Source organism: Peromyscus californicus, unplaced genomic scaffold, assembly GCF_007827085.1.
Source record: "Peromyscus californicus insignis strain IS unplaced genomic scaffold, ASM782708v3 Scaffold_8__1_contigs__length_139910024, whole genome shotgun sequence".
In the NCBI taxonomy this organism is placed as follows: domain Eukaryota; kingdom Metazoa; phylum Chordata; class Mammalia; order Rodentia; family Cricetidae; genus Peromyscus; species Peromyscus californicus.
In genome coordinates, this window is record NW_026294606.1 from 135,353,402 (window position 1) to 135,373,521 (window position 20,120).

The 20,120-nt window shown below is 41.3% G+C and overlaps 1 protein-coding gene across 6 annotated transcripts in view; it reads right to left on the reverse strand.

Moving 5' to 3' along the window:
- The window catches only part of Nr3c2 (nuclear receptor subfamily 3 group C member 2), a 333,780-nt gene that overhangs the window by 221,328 nt on the left and 92,332 nt on the right, over positions 1-20,120 (reverse strand). The gene's annotated exons all lie outside the window — the stretch shown is intronic.

Below are 20,120 nucleotides of genomic sequence, written 5' to 3' on the forward strand. Positions count from 1 at the left end.
TGTGGAAGCTGTTTCGAAGTAAACCGGGCAGATGTTTTAGTAAGAGCGGGTAATGTCCAGACCTGGCCGTGGACCAGTCTCCCCAGGAATCAAAATGCTGAGATGGGTCAGAGGGCTGGTCCTAGGAAACCCGTACAACTAGCTTTCTTTGAATGCAGATTTTCAAAATATGGATTAAAAACCCTGGTTTCTTTCTACTTTTTATTACATGTTTTAAAACTCAAATTAATTTTCAATGTACTTTCCAGGCTTGTAGTCAGAATAAAAGAAAAGAAATTGTGAAATTGAAACAATGGAAATACACATAACAAAAAGGTGGACTTGAACCACCCAGATATTGAGAAGGACCATAATTGACCATCGTACAAAAATCACACAAGCCTGGAAAACCCTAAGGAACACTGAAGGCCTAAGTGGAGAAAATGAGAGAAGATTTGCTTAGAGAAAGCAAAAGTATATCTCAAAGTTTGAAAGACCTTTCCAAGCTAGTGATAGATCCACATGAATGAAACAGCGCTTACAACCACAACTGGGTATTGATGAGACCATGTTTTAGATGACATTGAGATCTAAGGTGTAGGGCTGAGTGGACAGACAGACCTGTAGCTATCAAACAGGTCATTCAAAAACATTCCTGACCTAGTATGTTTACTTGCTAAGACTCTTGAAGCCAAAGCATCGTGAATTGGGCAACTTAGTCCAAAAAAGAATCCTCAAGTTCTGAAGGACAGAGACGCCTGAGAACAAGGTGCTGCCCTGGTCCTTCCTGACCGAGCAAGTTGTCACTGCATGCTTGTCACCTGGGTTTGATGCTCTCCAGGCAACCTGCAGCATTCTCGGCTTCTGGGTCAGCACTCGTTGTGACCATGTGGTATCTCCTGTATGGATATCTAGCTCTTAATTTTTTCCTTTTAATCAAAGCATCCATTGTAATGGATTAGTGGCTCATTAGACTTTACTGCGACTTCAACTTAACTAATTACACCAGCAGCAAACCTGTTTCCGAATAAGGTCACATTCTGAGGCATTAGGGTTAGCCATCCACATATGACTGGTTTATGTGATAATCCTGCCCTTGTAACAGACAGAGCAGTTCTGATTCTTTCTTACTGGGGCTGCATGAAATTGAGTGCACGCCAACAATTCAGTATCTATGAGACAAGTTAATTTGCAGAGTGTTGATCCCAGAGAAACCCATCAACCAATGTTTAACTGAATAGAAGTGTTTAGTGGTGAAGACTAGAGAAAAATTGGTAGGTATATGCATAGATAGGGCAATATCTCAAAACCCCAGGAGAGGTTTTGCACACATAGAAACCACTATTTAGCCTGAATACAATAGCAACCACTTAACCATCTCCCTAAAGCACCAGCTCCTCTCTAGTATCTCAGTGGTTCAGTTGATTAAATTGAGAAGGGATTTAAAGGAGGTATTTAGAACTGTTTGAATAGTCATCCTTTTTTAAGTGAGAATAACTTTGAAAGCCATCTCTACTTACTATGCAGTTATACTTCACAGACTATTCCAGTCAGTTCTCAAATCCTCTATTAAAAAACATTTTAGTTATACCTAAAATGCCATTAAAAACTCATCAAAACTCATCATAACCGGAAATGCTACTTCTGAACATTTACCCCAAAGAAACCATAAATGGAGAAAAACACACATAATGATGTTCAGCACACCACTGATAAGGGAAAGCACAGGGACATCAGTTGTGTGAGGACAGTACATGGCTGGCAACTTATGGGATACCATGTATTCCATGTGGTTATGGGGCTTTGTTCTGTGACCTTTCTCTCCTCTCTCTTCAGTGGTAGGCATGGTTCACCCTTTTCTTGCTTCAGGAGACAGTGCTTCAGAGCACCACAGGGAGATGTCATTTGAAGACAACCTGACTTCCTGATAGCTTCTGGAAGCTTGTGTTTCTAAAGGGCTATCACTATGGGTGGGAAGGAAAGAGAGAAGCATGAATTTGAGAGCTGTGAGATGATGGTAGCATTCTTTAAATCTAACAGAGTCCCAAGCAGGAAAGTGTAAGAATATGGTAGGCCAGAAGTGGCTATGTGATAGGTCTGTGCAGGCAGAGCCCTGGTTCTAGCTAAATTGACAGGATTTTAGTGCCAACACATAAGGTGCCAGAAAATTGAAAAGTCATGATATCTTAGATTACTGCATAACAGTGGTGTGTTTTAGAGGGCAGTGAGGTCACAGTGTTACCTCCCATCCCCACCCCACACCCCGGTGTCTTTGCAAAGTGCTACAGTTGAGAATTTCAGTGTCTCTACCTAACCTGGCAGAGCAGGGTTTCTTATACATAGAAGACATGGAGTATAAATGTTTTCTGCGTCCTAGTTTATGGATTAAGAATCATGTGTTTTTTGCTTTACATGTATTCTGCTGTTTAGTTTTATCATTCCTGAATTTTGCAAAACTTGTCTAATGAAGAATCCATAGCTCTCTGGTTGGTAAATTGGACTGTAGTAAAGGGTCCACTCACAGTGGAAACATTAAGAAGAAACATTTTGTAAAAAAATATTCATTTTTACTTTTAGTTATGCGTATATGGTGTATGTGCAGGCAAGTACAGGGGTCCATAGAGGCCAGCAGAGGTCATCAGATCCCTTGGAGTTAGAGTTACAGGTGGTTGTGAATCGCCAGATGTGGGTACTAGGAACTGAACTCTGGTCTTCTGCAAAAGCAGTACAAGCTCTTAATCAGTGAACCATCTCTCTAGTTCCAAGAAATGGAACTTTTTTTTAAGGGTTTTATTTTGTTTCAAACATGTTTTAAAAATACGATTTACTGCTGGTTAAATTTAAATATTTATCTGTTTTGTTAGAGCATATCATTTAGTATGAAAAGCTTTTGTATTAATATTGGTTAAATATTTGGGTTTGACTATTGTTGCTTTTAATAAATTGAAGGAAAAAAATCAATGCTAAAAATGATCCTTTGGATGAGCAGAAATACACAGTGAATTTCTAAAATTTGGCCAACATTTCAGGCAAAGCCAATAAGGATTCTGACTAACACTCCAATGCAATGATTTTAATATACAAATGAGAACTTATTTTTGGCTTTGTTTTTGTGTTAGGGGAGAAGAAGGGAGGGCTAAGTTCTCACTGTAATTTTGGAAAAGTGGCATTACATGGTGATCAAGTCCTTACAAAGACAGAAACCTAAGTTCGTACCTTGGATTTCTCATTAGCTTTGCAATTTGATACCAAGTTTTCTAAAATTTACATACCTCACCTTCCCCCATCAGTGGCACTAAGATGATGAGGAGTGGTCCTGATGCTGTAGGTAAGGATAGAACTCTATACATAGTGTCTACAGGTCTGAAGTGGGAACAGCTCATGGGTCCTCTGTAACTCTCACAGAGGTCACACTCAGGAAGGGTTCCCTTCACAGTGCGAAATGGTATAACTACCATGAGACTTACAAAAGCCACCCCTACTTTAGAAATTCCAGTTTTTCCTATAATGCTAATGGCGTGTGAGCCTGTTAGTCTTCACTGGGTATCAATGCCTGACTACTGAAAGCAGAAAGGTGAAATGCCAGTGAAGCAGATCCAGTGTCTCACAAATTCCAACCACTGGTAGCCACACACGCAGTGAATTTCTAGTCAAAGAAATAGAAAATGTAAGAGCAAAACATGACTGATTCAATAAAATGCTATTATAAAAACAACGTATTTTTTGAGAAAAACAGCACAGTAGAGAAGATAGCATCCTTTCATGTGCTTTGCTGGTGGGATAAAAGCTTCCTCATGATTTATCCAGGACTGGTCTAATCAACTGAAAATAGGGGATCAAAACTCACATGGTTTAAGGGGTTGTAGTTACAGTGCAGTAGGAAAATCATCACAATAGGATCTGTCAGTCTAGTGTCTGACTGCAGTTAGGTCCGGTCTTATCTCCCAGGGGCACCCAGCTCCAGCGGCAAACACAGAGGCCTCAAGCCAGGCACCCTCTGAAGGAGGCAGCTGCTGAAGACAGAGGAGAATCCACTGCGGCCGTAAATGCTGGAGCGCCTGACCCCCCTCTGTCCTAACCCAAGCACTAGAGATACCTTGATTTAAGAGAGAAGGGACCAGTTTAACTAAAGCAAAAACAAAGGAGCCAAAGAAAGCATGTCTCAGGGCCAAAAACAGCAGCATGGTGTCAGTTTGGAGTCTGGGACATGAGTTCTCCAAACTGCCCACATTTTCAGTATCATTCCTTTTGAAGTATTTGAAATACTTGAAAATATTTGAGTTGAAAAAAAGTCATATGAAATACATACATACACACACATAAATTTTAATATATCCATTTATACTTAGGAAGTAGCTCAAAATTAGCAAGTTACCAATAGCTACAACTGAGTTATTCCCAGCCCCATCTATTCACAATGAAGCCAACAGAATGGCGAGCGGACTTCTGTGTCTTCCATGCACTGCGGTCACAGAATCACGTGATGGATTCACACAGAAGCCTCTGCCACCCCCGCTCACTTGTCTTGAACTGTTTTTAACACTGTACTCAGCGGAGGGTTATTGCAGGAAGGTGGCAAGAGGGGTACATGGAAGAGTGGGGTTGCTGAAGACAGTTATAATGGCTAGTTTTATGTCAACTTGACAAAAAGTCACCTGAGAGAAGGGAACCTCAATTGAGAAAATACCTTCATAAAGCAAGCCTGTAGGGAATCTTCTTGATTAGTGATTGATGAGGGAGGGCCCAGCCTATGGTGGGTGGTACTATCCCTGGGCTGGTGGTCCTGGGTTCTATAAGGAAGCAAGCTGAGCAAGCGAGGGGCAGTAAGTCAGTGAGCAGCGCCCCTCCATGGCCTCTGCCTCAGCTCCTGCCTCCAGGTTCCTCCCGGTTTGAGTTCTTGTCCTGACTTCCTTTGACAAGGAACTATGACGAGGAAGTGTAAGACAAATAAACCCTCTCTCCCCCAAGCTTCTTTGGCCATGGTGTTTCGTCACAGTGATAGTGACCCCAACCAAGACAACAGTCTTGACCCTGGTCAAATGAAGGGCAGCAGGGATGCTGGGTGACAGTTCCACATGACAGACTGAGAATTTTGGTGGAGAGTCGTTGTTGCCTGCCCTGACCTTAGAGCTCAGGGTATTGAGAGGTGCTTAAGGGCTCTGGCGGCTTTGCTAGACTGCACAATCGTTCAGATCAGTACCCTAATTAACACAGTGCATGCACACAGAGCAGTCACAGCTGTCACAGGAAAAAGTCAGTGACAGTCAACATTGCATTTCAGAATGATATCAGTTTATTTCAACAAATACTTGCAAGGTCCTAGGACATTACAAACACTTGATAAGAATTACTCTGAGAACTGTCCTTTTATTTTACATGTGGCACTCTGTGGTGCCTTACAACATGGAAGCCCACCTGTGTGCATTTGCCCTAAAGTGTGAAGCTCTCCAGCTATCCAGAAAATTGGAGTTGACTACTCAGACTCCCTAATGGTGGGCATGTGGGAATGTGAATGTAGAAAGCAAACACTTGGCTGTTTTTGTTGAAGGATTTTAACTGTAACAAATTGTCAACAAATGTTACTCCACTGAGCAGTAACTGTACGGACTGGACTTTATTACTAGTGCCACCAGCATGGGCAACACATGCTGTTGGAAGCTGGAGGAGCTAAGGGACCTTCCTAGCATCCAGGAAGGCAGCTGTTAACCTTCATCCAGAGTCCACAAAGGAGTGCAGCAACATGGGTACAAGGGCTTTGACCTGAGAGCTAGCATTGGTTAGGAAAGGATGCTGCTAGGGTGCAGCCCGAGTACACGAGAAGCTCAGGCTCCTCTGTCACTAAAGGGAAAGGAACAGATGTCCTGGTTCTTTGCTGTGTTAGGCTATGCTTACACAGCTCTCGTCGGCATTTTCTGAAACCAGAAGCAACAATAAGGTATTAAAAACTTTAGGCTGGGTAGGGGGCTTCTCCCATGCAGTATTTCTACGTGCTCATTAGCTAACATAAACTTTGTTCTTTCATTAATACATTTTAACACGAAAGGTTGAAATTTCAAATCATCTGAATATTAAAATGAGGGAAACCTGCCTTTCTTAATGCCATTTTAAACAACTCGCAAGCTTTTATCAGACCAAACAATAAAGATCTCCAAGCACACCCCAGCGTGACCAGCCAGCATGAGTCCAGCAGCGGAGGAGGAGGAACCAGAGTCACAGCCAGGGTGGCAAGAGGAGGAGAAAGGTTTAGGAGTAAATCTGTGTCACTTCCCAATGTCCCAGCCACCTCAAAGTGCCATCTAGACAGAGGCTGCACTCCTCCAAGTGCGGAGACTCCTCTGTTGGGGCTCTGTGCACGAAGATTGTGAGAGGCACCCAACGGCACAGAGCAGGCCAGCCCTGCGATACACCTGTGTTTCCTATCTGATGCAGCTTGGCTTGCTGATCCATAAGAAGCCCCATAGAAGCTAAGCTGAGCTTTCTCCATAATCCTTCCCCACAGCTCTGAACCTGCTGTGGGGATTTTTTTCTTTAAACAGCTATTAGCAGTGACTAAAACTTCTAATCCTCCGTTTTGCCTTTATTAACACATACAATTATCACGCTGCTGCATTAGGGCACCATGAAAAAACTGTCTTCCTTCTACACTCACCCTTCTAAAAACAACGCTGCGATTGTTACAGAAACACCAATTCAGTCATTTTGTCTGTATTTTACTGGAAATTACTTTAGCTATCAGGGTAACTGGCATCTCTTACAGGGTGCGAGAAACTTCAAAGTACCTGGAATGGATCCATTACTAAGGCAACTACTTAGATTAGAAAATAAGCTTTCTTTAGTTCATTAAAGACAAGGGCAAATTTTCAGCTCATTCCTGGAAAGAAAAATAGAATGTGTTTTGAAGATTAATATAGTAGTTGTATACAGAATGGGAGTCACATGACATGGATAATTATTAAATCAAGTATGGCACCTTTGCCCCAAACTTAGGAATAACAACCACCTAACTGGCCTGAATGCTGAACCCACAGGGCAAAGGAAGACATACACTCATCCAAGACTCCTGAGACTCTGGGCACAAACACAGGGCCTATCACATGTAGCTTCTGAGCAACCCCCTTTGGGTCCCTTCACTCTCCTAATTCTTGTGATCTTTTCTCAAATTCAATTATTCAAGCGCTCTCATTTTCTATGCCACTGAAAGAAAACCTATGAATCAGGAAGCAATTTTAGCCGTCACTTGGTTGGGCCGCAGCTCTGGTTCTCTGCATCCCATTGGTTAAGGATCAAGAAAAGAGGGCGGGGTTAACTCTACTTACTAATCTCTGAGCTACACCAGGAAAGAGGTTAGCACAGTGGCTGCCTTGCTCACAGGATTCCCACCTGGGCTGGTGTGTCCTGTCTCTGCACCCCGGGGGTTTACAAGGCTAATTCATTTTAACCCTCAGTATTTGGGGTGGGGATGGATGGTCTGAAGCCCAAATTTCTTATCCATAGTATTTATTCAAAATTCCAATCTAGGCTTTAACAAGCATAAAGGGTTCCTAAAAATGAGAAATTAAATATCCACTAATAAAGAGAAATGAGAAAAATTAAAAGATTAGGTAACAGAAGTCACTCAGTGATACAGACCCATGCACACAACTATAACCCCCCAAAACTACAATAAAAATCTATTTGTATTTTAAAAATTCCCAAGCATGTCCAAACTTTGTCTGTGGCCATATGTGGCCAAGTACAGTTATGAATGCGGCCCAACACAAAATTGTAAACTTAATTAAAACAGTATGATAATTTTAAATGATTTCTCAAATAACTTGATTGCATGGTTATTGAGCATAGATTTGAGGATGGGACTGTAATGTGGCTCCACGGGTAAGGGAACCCACCACTAAACTGGTGGCCTCAGTTCAAACCCTAGGACCCACTTAATGGAAGGGTATGGGAGATGACTCTATCCAATTGTCCTCTGACCTCTGACACATGAGCTGTGATGCACGTGTGCTCACACACAGACACTCACTCGAATAAAATTCCTAAGATTTGAAGAATACAGCACCATGTCACAGTTTGCCTAGAATGGACACACCTGGTAGCTACTTCCATTTTGAGGGTTAAATTATGGATGTTCAGCAAGAAGACTGGTTCAGCTCAGGGACCCAGTCACACTAGTAGGCTAGTCACACTACTGCTTGGTGAGCTCCTGGGATCATGGAGGAATTAAGTGGCTGACAATTCCTGGTACAGCTTTAAACTAATTACCAAATGCCACTATGGCAGCAGCTGTGTCTGGAGAAAGAACCGACTCACGTTTTATTCAAAAACGTCACAAAGATCAGGTCTAAAGTTTTGATTCTTTTCTTTACATTTGGCTTTATTCCAAACAAGAAAACAAACAAACAAAAAAGCTTCTGCTGGATTTCTCTCTTCAACGCAAACGGAGGCTGGCGGTGCAGCATGGGCTTAGCCTGTGCAGGGCTCTGGGTTCAAGTGCCAGCATAAAAAAGAATAAACAAATAAAAAGGAAACAAATATCCATCTGCAGGTTTATATTTTCAGAAATATTAATAGTGTTGGGAGAAATTTGCTCAAAATATTTCTATGAAAATGATCTTACGTAACCTTTTATAATAAAAAGGTTTATTGATGTTACTGAAAATACTCTAATGTATTCTTTATACAGTTTAGTTAAAATGTTAGAATTCTATTTAACATAATGAAATCCCGGAATTACAAGTAACAGCAAGGCCACTAACTCATGAAATGTGAACAGCCCAGAGGCAGGATGGTTGGCACAAGCCGGAACTGCACAGTCAGACATTAGGACTGCTGTGCACACTGCATGGAGAGTCAGTCACTCCACCTCTCCAATGAGTAAATGAGACAACATACCTCAGCCACTTGGCATGGTGCTCAGCACCTCATCAGCATTCAATGACTGCTAGCAGCTATGCGCATACTCTGGAACTCAGCCCACACAGGCAGGGATTAGAGGCCACATCTGTCCACCTCTGTTGCCCAGCTTCTCTGTTTTCAGGGCGAGGTCAACACCATTGCTATTGCTCAATATGCTTATTATTATTAAGAGATTTTTTTTAGGAGTTCTAAAAACTAGATGGGTACATGAATAGGACTGGAACATCAGTCACGGTCGAGACTGGCGTCTCTGCGGGATTCGAATGTAACGGAGTGAAGAAAAGCTATGAACCTAGGAGCTACCTACCTTGTTCTTTTTAGTGTTGCTTCTGAGCCACATGGGATCCCACTGACTAAATCAGAACCAAAGACAGAGGCTGAGAAAACATGGTATTTCTGAAGCATGCACCAATGAAGGGTCCCTTTTGATTTTAATTGTTCTTCCCCAGGCTTTTAAGCTTTACATCCAATGGAATAATCTCAATTTGCTATGCTTTGTTCTTGTCTTTCAAATACTGTAACTGGCTAGATTCCAGATAGACTACTTATCCTCAAATGCCTCCTAGTGAGGCCTGCCAGAATCTGCAGCTCAGAAGTAATTTAAAAGTAGAAATGTGTAGCAAATGAGACCTAATGGAAAACACTGGATGCTTATGCTCTAAGGTCACTTCTTTGACTTTCTGGGAGAAATGGACAATGCACATGTGCCCACTTATCTAAGCACACACAGAGACCCTACACACAAGACAGAAAATGATAAACCAAATCTCCACGTGTCTTCTCTCAGTTGCTGTACACAAGAATTGGCAAGGGTAAATATTTTAATAAATGTGTACACTCAGGCACATGTGCACATGAACACACACACAGACACACACACACACGTTTGTGTTTTTCAAAAGAAAATAAAACTTATGATGTAGTTCAATGACCAACTAAATTCAATAAGTTAAGATCGAGTATTAAAATGAAATTAGCAAATCTATTTTATGGGGTTAAGGGTGGGATGGTGCTTAGTTTTAACTGTTTGAACTTCTTTCATAAATAAGATTTAATTTCTAAATATAACGAAACAACTTTTGAATAATAAATAAGTTGTTCAAAATAAGAAAAAGTCAGGTAGAGAGAGAGCGTTCCATCTCCAAGGTTCATTGATACCTAGGTGTTCCAAAGGTGACTCCTGTACAACTGTGCAACTGTAGATCTCAACCCTCTCTTCCTCATGGATATGTTCAATGCTTTCAAAGGCCGGGGGCCTTGGTACATAGTGTACATATAACAAAGCAGGATGGGTCCAGGTCTCTCTTCCCAGGGCTGAGAATCCAGAGAGCAAAGACTAAACACAAGGACTCACAAACATGACTAAACTATGGGATGATATGTGGAGAGAGATGGAGACCAAGGCCAGTGAGACATTTCTCTATCAAAACCATCTAAGGGACATGAACTCAGCTACACAAGAGGACAAAGCAGGATGCTCCAGAATGCTCCAGGCAGGGAAAAATGTGAGTGCAGCAAGAGAAAGCCAGGGTAGCTGAAAGGAAGAAAGTAGGGTGAAGTCTACGGAAGAAGGCAGAGAAGTGACCTCCAAGGACACAATAAAGCATTGGTGGCATTTAGCCTAAGGGTAATGGCAACTACTGAAAGATACTAAGCAGTGAGATTATTAGAACCAGGCAGGAACTACAGACAGCATCATTCCTGGCAAGAGGAAGACAGGTCGGCTAGATGGGAGGATCAAGAGAGAAAAGATGTTGACATGGTTTACTGAACTAGCAACGGTGGTGGACAGTGTCCTGAGCCAAACGCTACTAGCTTGACACATGTGATATGACTGGTTTTGTGGATGAGGGAGAACTCAGTGTCAAAGCAATTGGATTCTGGAGCAGACAATGTGGTCTATGAAGGTGTTTTCAAAGGCCGTGAAGACCTGGAGGCACTGGGCCTACTTTTGATGAGCCAAGACTGAATAGTCTTCCATGTAACTGGATTATGTGTCTAGAATCTGGAAAGTTACAAGCTAAAGACTGGGTCTGGTCATTTTTGAGCATTCAGATCTATAGAATCCAACATGATAGTCACAGAACAGGTGCCTGGGATATGCTTTATTCAAAGTGAGATGTGCTACATAAAAGACAATTGCTAAATTTCAGGGCAGGAGAGATATCTCAGCAATAAGAACACTGGCTTCTTTTGCAGAGGACCCAAGTTCAGTCCCCACCAACCACACCAGGAGGCTTATAACAGTCTGTAGCTCCAATCCCTGGGGCTCTGACACGCTCTTCTGGCCTCCCTGGGCACCTGTATGCCAGCGGTGCAACTATAAACAAGAAGGCATGAATGCACTTCAATAAAAATAAAATTCAATAATGTTAATGCTAAATTTCAAAGATGGAGGAAAATGAATGTAAGCTGTTCATTGTTTTTATACTGATGGTATTCTCAAATGATACTTTGATAGATCGAGCAAAGACCACCAAGAAAACTCACTTCTCCTATTCATTGGTTAATTTTGTACTGTGGCCCCTATGGAACGTACAGTCCTAAGTTCACATTGGGCCTCACACTGTATTTGTGCTGGCGACGGTGACACAGAGAGTGACAGAGTACAGACCAGTGAAGAGTGCAGTGAGTTTGATCTCCAACAAAACAGCGGGTTCAGCAATGCAGCAGGTGTGGTGAGGTGCTGCAAACATCATGGTAGGGGACGACATGTGCTCGCTCCGTTGGGGACACGTGCTACACCCGAGGAAAAGCCAAGTACTGGCTCTCGACAGCCTGGCAGAGTGAAAGACATCAAGTTCTGATGGGAAATCAAGTAAGAAAAAGATAGCAAAGGATTTTAAGCTAGAACACAGAAGAAAAAAATAATCCCCTCCCCATTATCAAATTGTATCTGTATGACTGTGATGGAGTGCTTCGGTATCTGAGTAGTTAGTGATTGGCAGTTGTAAGTCACGTAAGCCTCTGCTGCAGGGGTGGCTATTATTGTGGAATGTGAAAGGTGGTATCTCTCCTTGCGCCATGGGGCGGGGGCAAGGCAACCACAGAGTAGGATAGCCTGGGCTACACAAACTCCAAGTACCTTCATCAGGATTATATATTCTATGAGTACCAGTGACCTCTCCTTTACATTACTCCCAGCCCTGTCCCTGTAAGGAGACAAAGTACGGGGTGGTGATTAGCACCCCTCTCCCTCTCTCTGCTTCCCTCAGGAGAGTTTCCCACAGAACGGAGCATGTAAGCCACATCTTAGCACTCAAGGCACACTCTGTCTGAATAAGCCTACCTCACTGTTAGGTCTAGAGTACAGTCCCCAGGAGCCAGCAATGCCATAATCCTTACATTACAACATGCCCTGTACCCCAAGGGCAGCACCTTTGTGGGCGTAATTTACACCATGTGATTCATGTCCAGTCTACTTGAACACCCCAATAAAGGTAAGGATTGTATCTGTTTAAACATCTCCAACATCCAGAAAAATATTAGGAATATAGCGGCACTCAGAAAATATTAACTGCATGAAAATAAACTTCCTAAATGCTGGAAATGTACACAAGCATATAGCCCAACTTTTCTTTTTAAAAATCAAAGAGATATCTCACATTATCAGTCTTCTTGTATAGTCGCAAATAAATATAATTAGATCTTCCCAGGGTCACCATTTTGAACCCTAATTTTGTACTTTGTAGTAAATGCAGATACGCCACAGTGGAGCTAATGAGGTTAACGGCTCTGTCGTCTGGAAAGCAGAGCTCCTTAATTGCTGTGCTAAGTGTCTGTGTCTACTTGTAAAGATTTGAACATCCCTCCTACCACTTTCAGTGTGTTTGGCCTCATGACTAATTTGATGTCTCTAATATACAATAACCCAAGGAAGCGGACACGTGTTTACTGGCCGTAGCAGAAGGTACATTTGCCGTGTCTATTTTAACTCCCAAGAAGATGTTCCACCCTTCTCTCTGGGTTTTCCACTACTTACAAACCTTAAGGTTAACTTAAATGCTATTCTATTTTTGCTGCAAAGTATTATTACCAAGCACAGAAAACACATCCAGAAAGAAAAGAGGATCACTATGTATGTACTACATTAATTCACTTGTGTGTTATAGAGAGGTGGAAACAACTTCAAAACATCTAGAGAGAATCTGCTGTCACTTGTGATGGGGGGGGGGGAATGACATCGTGGCTTCAAACTATGTCCCTTCTTGGTGCTCAGAATCCCAATATGCACTATACTAAACAAGCCTTCCCCTTTCCGGGGGACATTCTGTTTCACCAGCTCCCCTTTCATTGTCTTCCACTGTGTGTGTGAGAAGAGGCACCTGGCCATAGATGTGCTCATGGCTCAGCCTATTGGAAATGCTATCAAGGTCAGCTAGAGGACCAGCTTTGAAGAACTGAAAAGTGTCCTCAGAGAAGGAAGGGCTTATGACAACTGTCTGTCATCTTCTTCAGGGTCACCCCCATGAGAGAGGGCTCCACAGACAGGGCTCACAGATGCCCACAGAGACACTTCTCTGTCTGAGAATGAAGCAAACATTTTATGAGAACCATCTCCTCCTACAGAGGCTCTGTGCTGCTGGGGGAAAAAGATTTCATAATGGCCACTTTTCTTAGCGTTTATAACACATTTAATTTTTTGTTGTTGATTTTAATGTATGATAAGCAATATCCTAGTTAATTTCATGACTTTCATTTCCCACTAGACAATTTTTCATTATTTGCTAAATTTTGCTGATTCCCTGGAAAAATGTAAAAGAAAAGGCTTATGGTCTATACTGTTGCTGTCAAATAACACTCCAGTCTACTGCTCCCGAGGCAACTGGGAGGCCGAGGGAGAACAGTGGAAGGATGAATAAAAGATAAACATAAAAACAAGGAAATATGCAAACAAGGGTCCCATTATACAAGGAGCAAAACAAACCAAACAGCTCAAATTACAATATACTTTTCCTTCCTGAAAGATGGTCGCTTTCTCATAAATAAAAACAAGAACTACTTACTTGTTGCTTAGATGTGAGTTTGTACTGTGCCTGGCGTTTTATTCTCCTGATCTCCTCTAGAGGCACTGACTTCATTTTACACATGGGGATATGAAGCACAGAGACTGGGTTGCTCTAGTCATGACATGCCAACCCAAGATACAGAAAACGTCTGCTGGACTCCACAGTTAGTGTCTGTGCCTGCCGACACTGTAAGTCATTGTCCCCTTGACCTTCTGTTGCTGAAAACTGGAAGTTCACAGAAACTTCATGTACTGAGATTGGGACTACTGAGTGTCATTTTTAATTGTGTATTCTGATAGAAAAGACCATCTACATATGTTCTACTTTCAAATAACTAGTACCAATACACACATGGAAAGAGTTCAAAGGCAATAAGGTATCTATAACAAACTGTTTTGCTTTTAACTTCTTAAATCAGTTTCCAAATCACAGGCCACACTGTTTTCTCTCGATGGATTCCTTTAAGCGCTGCTTTGAAAAGTCACTATAGGAAAATATATACAACACAAATGCAAACTGACTGTCCTGTTTCTGAAAGCCTCCAACCATCTTCAAGCACCTTCACAGTCCACTCTGATCTCATTAGCATGGGAGAGGCAGGGCTTAGTCGGGGCTCCTGTCACAGATGTCTTAAACGGCTGGGAGCTCAGGGGCCAGAAACAAGCTTTATTACTTTAATGACTGTTTATGGAGATGAATTAAATTAATAGCCTCCAACTCAGCAAAGCACTCATCTATCAATCTATTGTTCTTCAAGCCTTATTTCTTTTACCTTGAGAAAAAGAAACTATTGTGCACATCTCTGCCCAAGTGGCTGTGCTGTAGGTTGTGCTCAACTATTATGATTGATTCCAAAATTCCAAACCTTCCACCAGCCCCCAGGGTTCACAGCTCAGTTTCCTTTTAAGCCAACACTTAAAGCTTTTCCATCAAGCCCTTCATCTATCTCAGCTTTGTGCTCTGGTCTGGGCTGATAGGTATTTCTACTTTGTCTTTGCCTTTGTCACCTTGCTGGAGAGGAACATTTATCACTTTACCCATCCTTAGGTGGCTGCTGACTTCTTTAGTCTTTGGCATGCTAGTCTCCAGAAGGAAGATGGGGCCCCGAGACAAGGACTCTACCCAGTCCAGAAAGATACCATGGTACTCATGGACATTACTCAATGATCAACTTTGGACTGAAAGCTCTCCAGGACAGTTCCAAGATGAGATGGCCCATCACACTACACCTCCAGCCAGAATCTCAGACAACTTTACCCATTACCCTGAGACTGGCTGCAGAATCTATAGCTAGCCCTATTGAGACCTAACTATCTAAGCTTTCTTACGGCACCCCACAGAGATAACCCTGTAAACAACAGGAAGCAATTCTAAGAAAACAACACCCCCTCTCCCATAGGTTTCATGTTTTTCAGGGTTATGGATGAATAGTTATAGGGTTGAGGGTGGAACAAAAAAATCAGACACAGTATTCTCCTTAAGAAAAGAAAAAGGGGACTGGATAGGTATAGAATATTAAGGTAGATTATCCTATATTCCAGTAAACTAATTTAGTAAAATACCAGCCTTAGATAATTTGCACAGTTATGGATTCTTGTGTATTAATACAAATGTAAACTATTTTTACACTCCTATTTAAGATAATTTGTATATTGATACAAATACAAAACTATATTTGTTGTATTGTACATATATTCCTACTTCTATTTGAAATATCTTGTATATTGATACAAATGTAAAATCATATTTGTCATACCGGATGTATGTTTAGGATATTTTGAATAATGATACATATTTAGAATTGTTGTCATATTGCATACTGCACTATACATTTCTACCTCTGTTTAAGATGTTTTGTGTATTGTCACAATTTTGAGGTCATTGTCCTTTTACTGTACATTTTTACAGACTGTTTGCTTTGTTTATATGAAGCCTTAGGTCTTAGGTTATGTAACCCCCAAATAAATTCCTTTGCCCCTAAGTAGACTCCGTGGATTTCTCCCATTACATGTGTGACTGAAGCCACATTGTTTTTATATGAGGATGTGTACACATGTCCACGCATGTGTGACTGTGTATGTGGAGGCCAGATATCAGCATTTACACTTCCTAAATCACTCTCCTTACTTACTTATTTACTTGAGACAGGGTCTCTCATTGAAACTGGAGTGCATTGATTCAGCTGGACTTTCTGGCCTGCACATCCAAGGGATCCTCCATGATCTACCATACTGGAATCCCAGACACACATCATCATGTCAACTTTTTATATGGGGGCTAAATATCCCAACATGTCATCTTACACAGCAAGCTTTTTACCAAGTGACCTATCTCTCATTTTAGAAACTACACATTTTTTACATACAAATCATAATTTAAAACAAGTCTTAGAAGTGGCAGATACCTGCATTTTTTATTTGTTTAAATACAGATATAAATCTTTGGAACACTAAACTCACAAAGGAAATCTCTAACTATATTTTCATGTAATGTGATTCTTTTAAAATGTAAAGCAGATAACAACTAACTTGATAAGTTTTCCAAAATTACCTAAGATACAAAGTCAAACAACAAATGGACAAACGTCAACACAGGTGACAAAGTGGGTCTTCCCACTCTGTAACCGCTTGGAAGGGTTTGCACAGATACAAAAGGCAAGGCCATGAAGGAGCCACGGGAGGGGACAATATTAGTTCTCACAAAACTAAAAGAATCTTATTGTTTATGCATAACTGAGTAGAGATACATCTTCGAATAGTCTAGGTTACACTGGATACTGACAACATACTTTAGAATTTATTTCCAACTTATTAAAAAGTATAGAGTTAAGATAAAACCACATAGGTATATTTAATTCTACAACATCAAAATATAATGAACAACTGAAGTAACAATATATTTTCATTAATTCAATTCATTTTTATTTTTAAAAATTATGGATATTTGAAAATCTATGCTAAATTTAGTTTGTCAAAATCACCATTAAAAGCTTGTTTAATGATAACAGAGCTTTTACATACAACCCAAGCTGGTTATACACACACATATGCTCCACATGTGTAAATATACATATATGTATATTTTCTGAAATAGTTAATAGAAGAAAACATTTGTGCTATACAAAAATGCAAACACAAAAAGACATGTATAAGATTAAGCCATTTTTATTTTGAAATCATTCACAGATACAGAAAAATGGAAGTAAAATCTGGAGTTTCAAGTACTTTACAATGTGGAAAATCAGTTTTAGGACACACGCATATCGTTCATTGTTGCTACCCCCAAACTAACCATTGCATATTGGCGAGTGACATCAGAGGAGCTTCTGTCACTCTTCATACTGACCAGCAGGTTTGTCAAGACTTTATTGTTAGACACCAATCTATGTGCTGTAAACAAGGAACCATATCGTAGCGATGTTTCTTTGAATATCAAGAGTTCTATGTAATGGTGTCTTTGATTAAAAGATAAATACTCTCATTATCATCCCTTAAAATAGTATTAAATGAGGGCTGGGAGTGCAGCTCAGTGGCAGAACACTGAAATAGAGTGTTCAAAGCTGTCTTAGTCAGGGTAACTCTTCCTGTGATGAAACACCATGACCTAAGCAATTTGGGGAGGGGAAGGTTTATTTTGTTTACACCTAACACATCACTGTTCACTGTATATATCGGAACAGGAACTCAAGTAGGGCAGAAAACTGAGGCAGAAGCTGATGCAGAGGCCATGGAGGAGTGCTGCTTACTGGCTTGCTCCTCAGGGCTTGCTCAGTTTGCTTTCTTATAGAACCCAGGACCACCAGCCCAGGGATGGCACCAACCACAGTGTGCTGGGCCCTCTCCATCAATCGCTAATTAAGAAAATGCCTACAGGCTTGCCTTCAGGCCAATTTTATGGAGGCATTTTCTTAATTGAGGCTCCCTCCTCTCAGATAACTCTAGCTTTTGTCAAGTTGACATACACTTAGCTAGCACAGAGGCCCTCAGTTTAATGTCCTATGCCAAAAATTTACAGCAGTTGAAAATTTATTACGTAAATCACAGGTCTTAAGCTATCAACCATCTAGACGTTCTAAAAAAAATATTTTAAACTTGCATAACCTTGTAAATAGCCACTTATCTTTGAAAAAGGTATCACTGGAGATTGGTGAGAAGAAACAAATTTTCTAAGAACTTTATATGGATGCTAGCATTCTGTAGAAAAAATGGCTGACAGGGCACATCTGTGTTTGGCCCTGGGCCAGATGTGCTAAACTGCAAGACCCTACTGCGGCATGAGTCAGGACAGCTGACAATTATAATGAAATACAGATTGCTTTCACTGTCATTGGTGGACAAAGTGTCTCCAGAAACAAATTTCATGTAATTATTTTATGAGAAATATAAAACTTCTCCACATACAATTACAAATAATCATGATTCACTTTAACTAAGAATATTTTCATTTTAGAGGTGTAAAATTAAACAGTTACCTCACAGCCAGGAAAATACGAACCGCGAACAGAAGCATTACCCTCGGGATTAGGAAGATGATCTGGGAATTTTATGCCAAGTTTGTGCATTGTTTTACCTCTGTCAAGTGAGTGATGTCACTAAACTCTTCCGATGAAAGGAATGGAGCAATAATTTCTACTGGAATCAAGCTCTAACCGGTCCTGTGCCTCCCCCCACCTGTCCTGCCCTATATTACACAAGGTTTCACAAGGTCAACCCACACACCTCCAGGGGAAAATGATGTGTGGATGGAATTAGAAGTCGGAGGGAAAGACTGTGGCACAAATCTTGTTTACGTTTTGGAAAAGATTGCTTCAAAGATGAAGTGAAGCTGGTATAAAAAAAAAAACCCTCATGCTTATAAGACCAACTTCTATCATAAGACATGGTGTGTGTGTGTGTGTGTGTGTGTGTGTGTGTGTGTGTGTGTGTGTATGTGTGTGTGTGTGTGTGTGTGTGTGTGTGTATGTGTGTGTGTGTGAGCCAGAAGACAATCACTGGTGCTGCCCTTAGGCACTACCTGCATTTTAATTTTTATTTATTTATTTGAGACTGGTTTCCTGACTGGCCTAGTAGGCTGCTGGCCAGGAAGCCCCCGGATCCTCCCTTGTGTCCTGGCCATCCATCTCTTCTGCCCATAGCACCTTTCCTCTGATTCTTTTGCAGGTCCATGACAGTTCATGTTTAATCCAGGCATAATACTGAGAAGGAATCTCTCAGGCTATGCCACCTCTGTACTCCTGGACAGTTGAGGACAATGCTAACACACCTGCCATCTTTCCCATTCCACATGTGGTGCCTTCCTCCCCCAGAGGAAAGGCTGGCTGAGCACTTCCTTTTCCTTATACACCACTGGCAAACAAGTGCTCTGACACTGATAGCCAGTGTGGAAGGCACTGGGCACCAGGAGGGTACTGGCAAGCCATTTACTAACAGAGCCCCAAACAGCGCTGAGAACAACACTCAGCATCAAGGGTTTCTTGTCAGAAATCTAAAGAAAAAAAATTACGTTTTGGTTTTGGAGGTCATATCCTGGCCCAGCTACCTGACCTTGGCCAAATTCCCTAACCTTTCCGAACCTGTTATTTGTTTTCAAAACGGGAACAGGGCTGGGGGCCCAGCACACTTGCTTCATGAGCATATACTGAAGCATGAACAGGGTTTCTGTCAAATATAGACTTCACCATCCTGGTATTGACCAAGTTTCACAGCAATCAAGTCTTGAATAAAAAAATCACATGCTGGGCGGTGGTGGTTCATGCCTTTAAACTTGGGAGGCAGAAGCAGGTGGATCTCAATGAGTACGAGACCAGTCTGGTCTATGAAGAAAGTTCCAGGGCAGTCAAGACTGTCACACAGAGAAACCCTGTCTTGAAAAACAAGCAAGCAAGCAAACAACCCCAAATCACGACTTTATCACATGTAGACCAGGTATGTGACAGACACTTGGCAAGCTGAGGAGCCTGAAAAGGGTTAGATTAAAGACTGTCTTACATTATATGTAAAGCAAAGGAAGCCATTGTAAGAAGGTATGAGCTCCGTAAATTTGAGAAAATTCATTCAATGTACGAAAAAGTAATTTGATGGATTTACCATACTCATGAAAACTAAAGTCAGCTGTGAGTATACAAATGAGTTTGTTAATTCTATTAAACTGTGTGTGAGTGTCTACATATACACGGACCATAATTTTTGAAGAAAACTCTATAGATATGCCAACAGCAGC